We start from the raw sequence: 10,856 nt of genomic DNA, 5'->3' as shown, positions 1-10,856 counted from the left end.
ATAGTAAAGCTGCATTTTCATCCTCCCTTTAAAATTTCCTGATATTTCTAATTAGAATTTATCTCAAAGGTTGAAGAACCAGTAAAAGATTTGTTGTATAGGAGACAAATGCTGTTGCTAATAATGTGTTGTAGCTATCGTGCCTGTGTGAAGCTTATATGCCTGGGAGAAAATAAATATTTATTCCAAGTATATCTGTTAATCTAACAAAGGTTTTTAAGTCTCTTTACGTATATAATCTCTCTTAAGTAGAGCTTTGCATACTTTTTTCCTAAAGGTTATACTTCAGATTTGGAAGACAGTGTAAAATCAGACATTCTGTCAAAAAAATATGCTAACATTTATGGTAGTCCATAAAATTAAAAAGGTAAATGGTAATTTAGATGTAGCCTTTATAGTGGTGGTGTCAATAGTGGTGGAAAGGTAGCTGAGTAGTTCTTGTTGATTGAGATTTTCTCTAATGTTTAAGCCACCAGTAAAACCCCCAGTTAAGCCCTTCAGAGGAAACTTAAGAACTGACTGATGGGAGTCACATGGTTAAATCAGTGCTTGTTATTCATAATTTATTCAATGGTTGATGGAAAAAAATTGTCCAATTATTTGACAAATACTGCTTGGCAAGATGATTTACAGAGAATAATGCAAGTATTTGTTGAAGAATTTAAAGTGACAAAAAATGCCAAAATTACGGCCTTTATTCTCAATGCAGTGATTAGAGCTGATTGAATGATATTCAGACAGTTTGACTAATTTTGAATAGTCCTTACACAGGCAATATTCCCATTGACTTCAGCTGGAATTTTGCCAGAGTAAGGACTACAGGATTGAGTCTTTGAGTGTAAATGTCTTGAAAGGGTCCCTTTATAAAGCAGCAGCTTAAATTCTGAACTGCAGTGAAAACCCATTTTCACTTTTCTCTGGTACTTTGCCTGTTCTGTGGAATTGCTCTGTATGAATGTTAATCCCATTCCCTCTTTATCAGTAGAGGGTGCTATGGGAGTTTTGTGCTCTCCAGTAGCCTTTTGTTTATGCACAGTTCAATCTAATTTAAGTTGAACTGACCATTTCAATGGGAGTCAAGTGTGTATTTAAATGGTGTGTGGGAGAGCCATAATTTAATGGCAAACCATTTCCTTAATTGATTCAAGTTAAAGAGGGGAGACATTTTAAAGTGGATAGTTCCAGATTCCTGGCCTCTACCCCCATACCTTCCTAAACGGATCACTGAACATGGACTTAATACCCTTACGTGATAAATGATAGCATTTTCACATATTTTTGAAAGGCAAGTTCAGTATTCCAAGTTGCCAGAAATGTTTAATGAAGTAATATTTTTGAATACAAAGTTCAGTGACTTTTAAAAGTTCCTGATTTTTTTAGTATTAGTAGGACTTTTTTACAAAAAGGTATTTACAAATCCCTGAGATGGAAATACTCAAAAGTGGAAAAATGATTTTTGGTAAGCCAGTATATCATACGCTTTGTTGCAAGAGTGTTAAGGTTGCAAAGTCAAGTGTAGAGAAAACAGAAAATACATAGGCAGTCTTAATTCTGGTAATTTTTCGGATTGTTCATCCACATCCTGACAGGGATATTAAATTACATGATTGCATAGCTACTTTTTTTCTATGAGACGTCTGCGCCTTTAACATATACAATAGGCACCACTGAATAGGAGCTTTATGAAATGTTTCTTTTTATCTGAATTGCTCAGTGTATGCCACTGAGTTATTTGCTGCACACCATTCCGTCCGGCATTGAATGCGTGATTATCGACTTCCTCAAGTACCTTCCTATAATGCTACCACGAGAGGGTAGTTTATTAATCCTTTGATTAATCACTGTTTAAGTATTTTTTTTTTGCTATTTAATGCACTAGGACAGAAAAAATGGTGAAATGCAAGGTAAAAATGATGACTAATTTTATCAATCAAATTTGAGATGCCTTAAACCTCGTACATTTCAGAATCCTTTGCATATCTTGTAGTGAAAGCAGATGTGTAGCTGACTCCTCCTGCAGTTCTGAATTCTCAGCCCTTTCATAAATCAGATCCTGTGATCTCAGAAGATCTGGATTTTCAAAAAGTAAGGGCCAGACGGTCAGAGTTCAGCAGTGAAAAGTTCAGAGTGATCTTTTCAGCATCACATAGACTGTGGTCAAAGCTGAGCAGACTCCAGTACTTGAGGATGACATTTTTTAATATCAAGACCATGTTTTCTTCTTTCCTCGTGCACTGCCTGTCTTTCAACTCCTGCTGAAAATGAGAGAGGATCTTAAAGATGGCAATCGCATTTCCTGCATAGCTGTGATGGGTTCCTAGACTCTTGGGCTGAGTCAAATGGTTTCAAAATAGAGGGAGGTAGATTCAGATTAGATATGTGGAAAAAATTTTTTACAATGAGCGTGGTAGAATACTGGAACAGGTTGCCCAGAGAGGTGGTGGATGCCCCATCCCTGGAAACATTCAAGGCCAGGTTGGACGGGGCTCTGAGCAACCTGATCTGGTTGGAGATGTCCCTGCTTCTTGCAGGGGGGTTGGACTAGATGACCTTTGAAGGTCCTTTCAAACTCTAACCATTCTATGATTCTACGATTCTATGTGGATGAACTTCAGTAGTTAAAAACTGCAGAGGTGCTGAAGTAAAGTTATGGAGGGATTCCAGAGTGTTGGGCTGGGATTTTTTTTTTTTCAGCCTTAATATTTATCATGTTGTCCTGTGGAGGGAAATAAAACTTCAACATTGTTTGAAAGGTGGTTGCAAAGCTGCACCTAGAAACATACTGGATTGCCTGAGACACTAGCAAGTCCAAAGTCCTTGGATGCACTGGACAGTCTGCTGCCGTTTGTTGTTCTTTATTATGTGGCCCAGCTTCTGCTGTACACTTTGTAATTGAGCTGCTGTATCCAATCATTCCCAAACTTTTCTATCTGATCCTCATTCCACTGTGATAACTTGCAATATTCCCTTCTAACCATGACTGAGGAGAGGAAGGATAACAGACAGAGGCAATAAAAAGCACAGGAGGGAGAAAATTTACTGCTTCCATTCCTAGGCAGTGCGCCTGGTGGCTGCACACAGTTAGAAAGGCCTGCAAAGCTCTGCCAGGGGATGGACCTGCAATTTGGGATGACGGGGCACACATGCTTGAGCTGGCCCAACAGGTTTAAGTGGGCGAAGCTTGCGTCTTGTTGTCTGCTCTACAGCCAAAATTTCCACTCAGTCTGTGTGGGCAGATTTGTAGACGCTCATAACTTGGCTGAATTTGTGGACATTTTCACAAGAACAACAGAATATTGACACTATGGCAACTGCTATGCCTTGTTTCCAAATCCTGGTCTGAGTCATGAAGGGAGCTGTAGCATCTCCACCAAACAGCTGTAAAAGATGTTTTTTATTAAAAAAAAAAGAGGAGGGATGGGGGAAGCAATCTATTCATCCTCTCATCCCAGAGAAAGAGCAGAATTGTTTTAGATCAACATTTCTCAAAAACTTCATCCTTAGTCAGAGCTGTTTTCAAAACTTTCAGCCCAAACTGTTACAGTCTGAGGAAGCTGTGAACTCCCGGAAAGATGATCTTTTAACGGGAAGTCTGCAACAGCCTTGTTTAAGAGCACTGTCCTCTGCAGACAGTGCATTCTCAGCTTTAAGCCGTAAGCTTCTGGCTGTGAAAACACTTTGTTCATTCATTTTGTAGTGCCTATGAACCCCTTAGAAATGCATATATTAATTTACTCCAGTCCTTATTTTTTCTGTTCGGCGTGCAAAGTTGGTTTCCTCTGGCATGATAAAAAACCTTTTTATGTTTGGATTTTTTTAAATAGCAGTTTGAAATCCAAAGGTGACTTCAGCATTGTTTGAGCCTGCTGCTAGAAAGGTGTAAGATTATGAGTTACCGAAAATGCTTGCAATAATAATATAAAAAAATTGGCTTTCTAAATTGAAGACTATCCATCTTTCTTGTCTGACACTCTAACTAATCCGTGTGCTTCACTTACAAATATATTTAACTGGAAATTTTGCTTATTGCTCATTTTTACGGTTGTATTCTTAGTGCTTGCAATAATAGAATCTTCTTGTAGGTCAAGTTAATATAATTCTTGCTTACTGATTTCTAGAAGGTGGTCTTCCTTTCCAGCTGCTAAGGAATAAGGATGCTATTGTTAAGGATATTATTACTGTGACATGGCTTTTAAGCACAGAAATTAAGATTTTCTATATTTAGGTATGTATTTAGGAAAAGTGATATAATACTCTTCTTAAACCTAGTACTAGAGGAAAAGATTTGACTTATTTGCTTATATTCAGTGAGTTGGAAGAGGATTTTAAGTTCTGATCTGTACAAGAGCAAAACAGTTGCAGAGAAAGTAAATGGAAGAATTGAACCTTAGAAGATTTCCTAGCAAATCTCTTTTACCTCATTAGATTGTTCATCCTGAAGGGACTAGTAAGACACAGTTAGTGACGAAGCCCATCGTTGTTTGAGTAGAATCATGTCTGTACCATACTTCAGTTGTGGAAAAGAGGGTGGTCCGATTCGGTTATGCTAAAACTCTTATTTTCTTCTGTGTTTTCAGTTTGCTTAAACCTGACATTTCCTATGTAATGAGTACATTGTCACCCAGAACCTTGTCAGAAGAAATGCTTGAGCATGTGCTTAGCTTCCAACCTGTGAGCCAGCCCGTTTAACATATACTTAAGCATCTGAACGTAGGTAAGATTCACTTCCAAGTTTGACTCTGTGGCATCAAGACAGGTTACCAACAATGAGAGTGAGTTAGGGAGGTCAGTGTCTGAGGTACATTTTTTGCATAGTCTGCTAAGAGCTTTCAATGGTGGGCTGTGACAGTTTATTCAGTGTTAAGATCTTTAGAGATGACTCAGGTGAAGCTTGTAGGCATACCAAATCAGTTTATTATTCAAATATTCTGTATGTTTTTCTGTTTTCAAAGTCTCTGAATGAAACCTCAGCTTCTCAAGCCATTTTTAAACTAGTAATTCTAAGAGGAAGTGTTATCTATAGCTATGTATTTTCAGCTATGTGCTAACTTTTTGTTGATAAGGCCCATGAATTTTTTTTTTTTTACAAATAAAGGACTAATCCTTGCATCAATGAAGGTAACATTATCTTGTAATTTGCTTTTGTATACCAAGACCATTTTGTAGACCGTTTTTCTTATACTCATTGGGAAGGTTAAGTGAAGACAGGCATTTGTCATTGCATGCGAATATTAGTATGTGCATGTGTTTTTACTACTGCTATAATTCTCTTTAAGAGTTGCTGAGCACTGAAACACAAGCAGTCGGGAGAGAATAAACTAATAAAACTGTACTTGCTCATCAGGAAGAGCTTTCTTGCGAAGTTCTGTAACATAAAGTTTTTGTTTTACTAACTTTAGTTGTTGTGAATGTCCCTTTAACCTGCATTTCTGCAGGTTGCAATAAGGAAGCCAACAATTTTCCCATATGCTTTCCTAATTTGTTCAGATCACTTGCAGAATTATTGGCACCAATCTTAATACTACTCCATCCTTTTCTTTATTTTATTGTTGCTAAGCTCTTCTGCCATGCTTTGAGTTCTTATTTTATGTTCTATCCAGCATGAGCAGAAGCTGTGCTCATATTGGTCCTTGTGGTGACCAGCTAATTACTTCCCTTTGCCCTGCACTTTTCCATTTACAAGGGCCAACTTTCTTCGATATCCTCCCAGTCTGATAAACAGCTGTTTCCCAGTGCTGGGGATGCTTAATTTTTAGATTAGGGTATCAAAAGGCCTTCTTAAATCTCAGGCAAATTATATCCAAATCTGTTTAATATCAGCATTTATCAGATCAACACTGGCTGTAGGAATCTGTTTTTCCCATTCAGCATCTCAATTATTTCTGATTGCATCTCACTGATTTTGTCTCTTTTTCAGCCCACCAGTAAATAAGATCCTCTGTTTTCAAGGGTTTGTGTTACTTTTATGGTATATCCTTGTGATGAGTTTGAGCATTCTTTCCAAGAAGGATGGGAAAAGGAGGCACTAGAGAAGGAAGAACTTACATGGATGAAGGAACTGGAAGAATGAAAGAAGAAAAGAGAAAGCAGAGAAGTCTAGTTATTGATCTCCCCCACAACTGTGGTTTATAATTACAAGTCAGAGCTCCACGTGGAAGGAATCTATTTGTTCCTTCATTACATTATAAACGCAATGTAATATCCTTTTGCTAGTGCAGTGTACAATATCTGAAGTATATCTCTAGTCTATCTACCTATTTATTAGGTATCAATGCATTCGAATTTTGTCCTGAACACCAAAGTGACCTAGAATATTTTGTTCATGATAATCCAAAACCTGTAGGGGGGTGGATCTTTCCAATCTGAGTCACTTAGATAACACAATAGAATCAAAAGGCCTGGGTGTTCAGACAGGAGAGCACTTATAGCATGAATTGGGAAAAGTGCAAAAGTGCGTGCTCACCTTCAGATAAATCTTTATAAATAAAAACTCTTCACAAATAAAACAAAATAAATAGGAAAAACAATTTGGAAAAACAAAATGGAAAAAAAATGTGTAAGGTTTTTCTTCATATGGTTTAGTGTGTTCGCTAGTTATCTTGCCAGGTTCTGTCAGGAGGAACCATGCAAAAGAGGACTTCTTTCATATATATGCTAAACATATGCTAGTATGATTGTTCCTTATTTTGCAATAAAGCCTTGTAAGGAACTGGAGCTTAAAATTCCAAATCCTACCGATCTGCTGTTTCCTTGATCCTAAAGGCAGACTGATTGGGAACTACCAAAATAAGCCCCCAATTCAGTCAACATTGTAGGAAATTCCAGTTTCTCCTGCTTATGGAAGCTTGGACTTAGTCTAAAGGCCTCCTGAGGTCATTATGTATTGCATTATCTCCCAGTGCTTTTATCCTGGGAATTCCAGGAAGCCATTTATCTCGTGATACAAGAGCCTTTGGTCAACAGCTTGTACCCTTTGTACAAAAAGTAGATAATGGCCAGTACTGACAATATTGTCCTGGGAGTATGGGTTGTAAATCCTTCCCAGAAAGTCTGGCAGATACTTGGGTATTTAGCATGAGTATTTGAGATAACTTCATTGAGGGTAGCTTGTGTATGGCTTTGTGTCATGGCAGTGACAGTGGTGTAGATACTGTGACAACGCACGTAAATTTTGAGTAGGTGTTTGCCAGCATAAACTCCACTCATTTAGTTACTGACCACATTTCTCTAATGTGGAAAAGTGTGGTGGAGAAAATTGTCCACAGTGCACTAGCAAAATTCCGTTACTATTCTTGAATGTTACTCAAGGACAGCTGACACTTTGTTATTGTAAAGAGTATTTCATAATGCTGATGCTATCAGGTTGCTGCTTAATTCCTTATCTGTCACCTTCGACCTTATTCTAGTGCTGGCTGAATAAATATGCACCCTTCCTTTGTAAGCATTTTTAGAACAGTCAAATAATTTTCTTGTGTTTCAGTTTTTCTGTCTGTAGTTACCCACTATCACTCTTCAAAGAGCCTGTTGATGTCACATTGGTATCATCCACGTAAGTGAAAGAACATAGCTGAGATTTGAAGTTCAGAAGCATGGAGTGTTTTGATGTTCACTTTTCCTTGTTCTACTGCATTTAAAAAATAAAACAATTCAGCTTCTGTTGGCTTTTTTTTTAGTGCTTAGAGAACTGTTGAGAATTAGTTTCCTGGAGGTGGATGTCTGTTGTTCAGTGTCAGCTGAACGAGTAGTGTTGGCACAGGTAGGGGAGGCCAACGCTTTGGTTACACTGTAGTGTACCTTCCATTTTCCTCCAAAACTGCATCCAGTGACCCTGGAGAGACATGATAGGGATCTGGACATAGAGATCCATGATTCACACAGCCTTATCTCCGCTTACTTAATGCTTTCTCTTGCTTGAGAATCCTTGGAAGCCTAAAGGTAACAAGCAGCAAGAGTTAGGATTCAGATGGAGTTTGGGCTGTAAGAATCTGGACCATGAGAGATTAGGAGCTGACCATTGTTGTGTTTCCTAGAGATACTGATGTGAATAATCAGAGAGGAAAGGAGCTGTTCTTTGTTAATGGCTTTAGAGATGTAAAATACTTGAACAGTAAGATAGTGACAGCACCTTGCAGAATCTTGTGACTTACTCTAGATTGGAATGGCCAACTTAGAAGTGACAGAGGTCTGTATTGCTTCAGACTTTGAGATCTCAGAGATAAATCTTATTAACACAGTCTGTTCTTTCTCAGATCTTTGCCGTTATATTCCTGTTTATCAGCCATAATGAAACTCTTAAATGAATTAAATTCTTTGGAAGCCACCTCTGAAAAACATAACAAATTTGCTTGAGTATCCAACTCTAAGACTCCAAGCCTTGCTATATTTTCACTGGAAGTGGGAAAATTTGTGCAATACAAGTGAGCTAAGGAATGGTGTTTCTAGGTAGTAAAATTCTTAAGTAAAATATAAAAATATTTTTTATGTCTTTGCATTCTGTCTAATACCTTCAGATGGACTTGACTTAGTAATGAATGGTATACTATATCCAACCTTTAAGCAATAACATGATGTTACATAATGTTACATTTTGGTGGCAGCCCTAAAACTTTTCTCTTCTGGGAAGAAATTTCCCAGACTATATTCCCACAATAAGTATGTTTTAATATGGATCTCCTGCTCCTTTTTTTTTTTTTTTTTCCTTCTGTTCAAAGAAAATGTCAGATCTCTTTACAATTGGCCAGGAAGCATTTGTAAGAGGTTAAGTGATACTACAAATATTCCTTAATTGAGTTGAGATGCATTCCATGCATTTTTACACCAGCATCAAAGAAAACATCTTTCCAAAGATAAGCAGGTTCTTCTCATATTTCAAAAAATCATCACGTATTTTCATCAAGCTTTCAGGAATGAAAGCTACTGGACTGCAGTGTTGTCATAATAAAAAAGAAAGGTGCACACAGAGGTACTGTGATCCAAAGGTGACAAGTGCTGAACAAATAGCGCGTGAAGATGTCTTCCTAGCTGACAGCGTCCGTCTCCATCAGTTATTGCTCTTGTACCGGTTCAGATATGTTTGATCAACTTTCAAATGATTATCCTGGCAGGAGCAGGTGAAAGCGGTCCTGATACTTTGATTCAGACTAAAGTACAAGGCAGTCTGAAGGAATCTTTCATTAGCAGTTGATACTCAGTTGATTGAGATTCGTATGAGGAAGTTGGGATGAAAACAGTTCTCCATTTCCCTCCTTTATAAGAGAGGTTTGGTCAGGGTAGTATGAGTGTAGTGAATTTCTATGACTTGTGTATTAACACATCAGCTATTCCGATTCACCACTGCAAGGTATGAGTATAGAAGGGAGGCCTTCTGTTCTTTTTGTACCATTTTTTTTTGTTTGCATCTGATATTTTCCATTAAGTGACATGGTTATTCTTTCACTTGGGCTTAGTTTTTAAAAGCAACTTCAAACCACACCTATTCCTGTGACAAAACCAATGCAATTGTCTGTGTGCAATTTTAAAGCACTCCAGTTTCAAGTAGCTCAAGCTAAAACCCAAACTAAACCTTCCCAACAAGAAGTTGATTGTATTGGTAGCAATAACATTGTCCAATTAAATCTGTCTTTTTTCCCTTTGTAAATAATTTGGCAGATTGATTCCAGTTCCTGTGAACGTATTTCCTTTTCATGCGTATTCACCAACTCGCTCATGGCAATTTAATTTCATTTTATGACTGCTTCTGGGCTATTTCCCTGCTGTATCTTTGTTTTTCACTGTATACTTTGGGATTGGTTACCTAGTACACATGATAATGGTTTTGCTTTCTGAATAGATTACATAGAGCTGTTGATGCACATCCCAAGGTGTTCACATCAAGTATGAGTCTTTGAAACTTTCTCCATTCATGCAAATGAAAATGAGTTCAGGTGAATATACGTGAATGATGAATAAAGAGATTAGAAACATAGTTAGTCTAAATAGCTTTTGGAATATGAATGCTTGATTTTTTTTTTCCTGTATTTAACCAGCTCTAGTGTTAAGTAATGTAATTTTATTGAAGAACAATATTTAAATTCTTGTCAGTACTGAAGCATCTTAGGTCATGCCAGTAACTCCAGTGGGGTTATGGTTTCATTGTATGTTTCATTTAAAAATTCTTGGAACATACTTTTTTTTTTTTTTCCCCCATTCAAAGACACTTTAAACAAACAGAAAGGAACAAGAGTTCCATAACACAAATAAGAATCAGGCCAGTGGTGTGTTTTCCTGTCTCTAACATCTGTGCCTCTTTTCAGCATTCATCTGATCTCTTTGTCTCATGTTATAATTTCATGCACCTTCCGTTTCTTGTACCTGACATCCTACTGTTTGTGTCTTTTGATCTGTGTCCATCTCTTCATAATCTCTAATACTCTGCAATATTATTTGACCCTAAACTTTAAGTGACATAACCTAGCTTGAACAGATAGCTTGGTTTAGCTGGCTGCTAATGTTAGCTGCTGACAGTTGTTATCCTGTACACATTTGAGAAAGACATGCCTTTTGTATTACACCCCTTTACATTTCACTTTTGCATTTTATCAAATATTCATATTTTGTCACTATTATAACCTATTAAAAATTCCCTCTTCTGCTACAAGGAAATGTGATTTTTAAAAGTAAATAGATGCTTATGAAGGCTTTAACGGTTGCAATTTTTGCAGTTCTTCCTCCCAGTTTTCTTAATGAGACAAGCTCTTTAGCTGTTCTTTGTCTTCCCTGAAGCATGAGTTGTCAAGAGTGAGGTGAGATTGAACCGCGGTGCATCGCGAGAGGTGAAGGCTGGTTGGAGAAGTTGAGCTGTGAAATAGAGAGGGTTC

Source organism: Chlamydotis macqueenii, chromosome 2, assembly GCF_036417535.1.
Source record: "Chlamydotis macqueenii isolate bChlMac1 chromosome 2, bChlMac1.mat, whole genome shotgun sequence".
Lineage (NCBI taxonomy): Eukaryota > Metazoa > Chordata > Aves > Otidiformes > Otididae > Chlamydotis > Chlamydotis macqueenii.
This window is presented reverse-complemented; position numbering follows the sequence as displayed.